The following is a 4694-nucleotide window of genomic DNA, read 5'->3' on the forward strand; positions in this document are numbered from 1 at the left end:
TGTAATAATTAGAGTATCTGAATACCCCTATTTCCATCATTACTCAGAAATTATGTCCCCTATTTTCGGCAGCTTTCATAAGTCTTTCTTAGAGTTTTATTGTATTGTAGCCCTATGACGCAGATTATTATGGGTTGTTGTGACAGGACGGTAGCGCAATATTACAGGGGAAACTCTGGCGAAATTTTTGTAGAATCCCCGAGTACTTAACATTCGAGGACGAATGTTCCAAAAAGGGGGGAAGAATGTTACACCTCGGAACTTTTGGTTCTCTGAGCGGTAAAGGGCCTAACGTAAGTTAAGGTGAACACGATGTCCCTACAAGTAAGAAGGGATACTTAACAATCCTAGTTAAGATTTCAAAGAAGTTAAAGGCAAGGGAGGAAAAGTCCATTAAATGAAACTTCACCGCAGTCCTGCGAAAAGGGGGGTTTGACGGTCGTCCTTTGTACCGTCGAACAAGTCGACGCCCGTCGATGGCGCCGTAAAACTGAGCTGGAGCGAAGACCATTCGACGAACAGGTCGACGCTCCGTCGATCAGTTCGACGGACCGTCCTTCTCACCGTCGAACGAGGAGAAATGACAGATTGCTCACTGGAAATTTGATGGTTTCGACGGTCAGATCGATGCCCCGTCGATTCAATCGACGCTCCGTCGATCGCACCGTACATCTCGGACGAGACTGATTTCATGAATTAATATAAGACCCCTCCTCCATTTTATTTCATTTCATCTTCCACTCTCTTCTCTCCAAGAACTCTCTAGAACCTTGTCCACCATTCCTCCACAATAAATCAAAGGAAATCCATGGTCAACTACACCAAATCCATGAAATCAAGTTTTGGAAACCCATTAAAAGTTCATCTAAGCTAAGAAAACTCAAGAGAAGTGAGTTAGGGTTTTGGTACAAGAAGAGAAGTTCCACTCAAAGGTTGTTCATCCATCATTTAAGGTGAGTTTTATGACCCTTTTCATATGGTTTGAGTGGTTAAAGTTGAAACACTTGGATTGTGGAAAGACATAGAAATTGGGTCATGAATGTGTGAATAGTGTCATTGTTGAATAGTGATTGGGGTGGATGATGAATAATTGGTATGTTGTGATCGTAAATATGTTATGTACGACATCTAGAATATGGAATAAGTATTATTTGTGAAAAAGTGCAATAATGAATTATGACCATAGTAGTGGAGAAATCAAAGAGAAATGGTGAATTGTGGGAAGTGTAGATAAATGATGAATGTTGTTATTAACGTTGGGAGTTGAAATAGAATGTGGGAAAAGTAGTATAAACAAAGGAAGTGTTGTCCAATTTTCCCTAGAAATAGTGAAATGTTCTTTTAGCTGAGTAACTAATGTTAATGCGATTCCTCTCAAAGGTTGAAACGCGAGCATCGAAGGGGGACGATCAAGCGATAAGATAGTTAAACGACAAAGGTATGTGAGGCTAGTACTTTCTTTCTATGGCATGAATCCTATAATATGACTTTCTTTCTTCTCTATGAATCTCTTAAGTTCCGAAAGAGAAATACGAGCTGATACCCCTAATTTGCTACACAAGGTAATGAGTTAGAGTATAGGAGTTATAAATATTCATGATATGATGTCATTATTGCTTACACTCACCTCATTTACTATTCCCTTCAAGGTGAGGCAGGATGTTAATGAGTGCTCCATAATGGAGTCGAGAATCACGACCTTACGTCACCCCGACAAAGCATAGTTAACCTTGAGCCTTTATGTATGCATTATGATGAGTATATTATACTGATGTTATCACACCATGCCTACTTGGCCGGGCAGTCACCGCTAAGGCGGGCAGCTATACACCATGGCCAAATGGCATGGACAAATACCACTAGTGAGCGGCAGGAGATGATACCCCGGACGCAGGCTAATGATTATTACACCGATCCGATATGGACGGGAAGTTTATATATTTATGCATATATGATATGATGATGACTATGAGCAAGCCAGCATGCATCACTCCTTTTCTATTTGACAGTCAGATACAGATGTTCCTTATTGATGCTCTTTTTACTTCGTTCATGTGATATTATTATTTATGTCTCTCATACTCAGTACAATGTTCGTACTGACGTCTGTTTTCTTTGGACGCTGTGTTCATGCCCACAGGTAGACAGGGAGGTGATCCTGCTCCAGACTCGTAGGATTTGTTAGCTGTTGAGGGTTCTCCATTGTTCCGGAGGTACTTATGGTTATCCTTTTTGTGTACATGTATGTTTTTGGGCACGACGGGGTCCTGTCCCATCCATATGTCTAGTACTCTAGTAGAGGCTCATAGATACGCAGTGTGGGTGGTATGGTCTCACGGGGTTGCTATTACGTGCATGTATATGTGTATATATATATCTATTATTTTAATGACCAAAAGGCTTGTGCATATAAAAGTATTCATGTTTCCGAATGAAAGATGTTTTTCGTATAACTTGAGTACGATTTTTATAAAGGAACGTTTAATGAGCATGATAAGAAGTAGAATGAGGGATGCTCGGTGGTTAGCCCCGGGTACCCGTCACGGCCCCTAGTTGGGTCGTGACAAGGAGGCTCAGTCTGAGGCATTATCTTCTCCAGGTATTGACTTTATTTATAGTTATTGTGATTGGTCGTGTGAGGCCATGGTGTTGTATGTTTTAGCATGTGGTCCTGTGTGGCATTATTTTGGGTTGCTGTATACAGGTGGGATTGGTATATTTATAGGGGAGAATCTGCCAAAATTTTTATAGCCTATGACTTGCATGAACATTCAAGGACGAATGTTTCTAAGATGGGGGGGGGGGGGGGGGGGGGGAGAATGTTACGCCTCTTGTTGTCATCACAAGGAAGTCCTTAACTTATTGGTGGTTTATACCCTCAGTATGGAGATCCGTACCCGAGTTTTTAAAATATTAAGTGCCTTACCCCGCGTGTACCAAAGTATAAGTACATGTTTCTTGCAATACTATAGGATTAGAGGTTAAACGAACCGAATCGACGCGAATTGGACTGATCTAGGAAAAAACCTACAGAACCAGTCCACATTGATGGACCGTCAACACGTCGACGAGCCATCGTTGTGGATCTTCAGTGTTGCCTCCCTCTGATTCTCTGGTGGAAGAACAACGGAGCTTGTCGACGGGCCGTCGACGTGTCGACGAATCGTCGACCTGCTCGTCAACCCGCAGCCACTGGACCCTTATTGATCCATCTATATATATCTAGTCCCATGACTTTATCTCTTATTTTCTCAGTCCCAAACCATAGAAAACCCTTAAATATTTCCTCTCACCATTTTATATTATATTGGAAGAATTTTAGCAAGATCCGAGCCTGTAAACCTGAGCTAATGAAGCAAAAAGGTTGTTCCTAGGGTTTCTTTGAAATTAATGAGCTTGGGCATTGTAGTTGGGGTTTGATTCTTGGTATTCTAGTTCCTTCAAGGTATGTATATGATTTCTATCTTTGTGCTTGAGTTAATTATCAAGTATTTTAACGGTTTTAAGCAAAGAGAATATAAGTATGGAAGTGGTAAGTTGAATAAGGGTTAAGGTGAGACTAAGGGGCTATTTTGCGAGAGGAATTGGAATAGATTTGATTATATTTTGATATGTAAGTATTGATTTTAAGGTAGTGGATGTTAGAGTTGAATTATATTGTAAGTGATGCAAATAGTCTAATGGTGGCCTATGTTATCTCATTTGTAGACTTACGAATTCAAGCAGTGGGCGTTGGACGATTAGATACGCTTCAAGGTATGTTAAGACTGTCATTTCTATTATTTTGGCATGATCCTTATCTTATGAACGAACATAATAAGCGAGTGAGCTCCAAAGACTCTACTCCTAGACGGTATAGGATTTAGCGTATCCTTGATCTCCTATGTTTTATATCTATGGCTTCCAGAGATCTTATGTTACTCAGAGTAGTTCAGAATATCCTTTCCAGAGTCTTTCAAGCATTTATATATCTATATATGTACAACTATTTTCTCACACCGTGCTGCGCTATAGTCGGCCGGGCAGACTTGTAGATGCGCGCACCACTGCAGTGGGCAGCTTATGATATCGTCCCGGATGCAGGATGCCCGAACGCGGGATAATAATAATGATTATAAGGATAACACCGTGCCTATATGACCGGATAGTATACTATTCATTTGATGATCACATCGTACCTATATGGTCGGGCAGTTTACTATATATATAGATGCATATGTGTCACGACCCAATTGGAGGGCCATGACGGGCACACGGAGCTAACCCACTGGGCACCTCTTATCATACTCTCACAATCATATCTAGGTGACCCACATGGCTAACTCGCAATTCCTGTGCATCAATAATACAAATCTCATCAGGCTAAGGCACTTTTATATCAACATCATGAACTATGCCCACATACATATACACAAGCCGACAGGCTAACAAAATGATATACAAAATAGGAGCCGACAAGGCTAGGAGACATCTATCTATACACAACTATCTACGAGCCTCTAGAAAGAGTAAGTATCATCATAAAGACGGGACAGGGCCCCGCCATGCCCATATATGTACACAAAAGAATAGTACCAACAGCTGAAGCTCCGAATCAAATGGAGCTCCTCTAGACAGTCTCTGATAAGGTAGCCTATGGGTCGAGTCTGTCTCCCTATCCACTAGCGGCATGGCGCAGCGTCCACAAACAAAAG

Source organism: Lycium barbarum, chromosome 3 (genome assembly GCF_019175385.1).
Source record: "Lycium barbarum isolate Lr01 chromosome 3, ASM1917538v2, whole genome shotgun sequence".
NCBI classification, from domain to species: Eukaryota; Viridiplantae; Streptophyta; class Magnoliopsida; order Solanales; family Solanaceae; genus Lycium; species Lycium barbarum.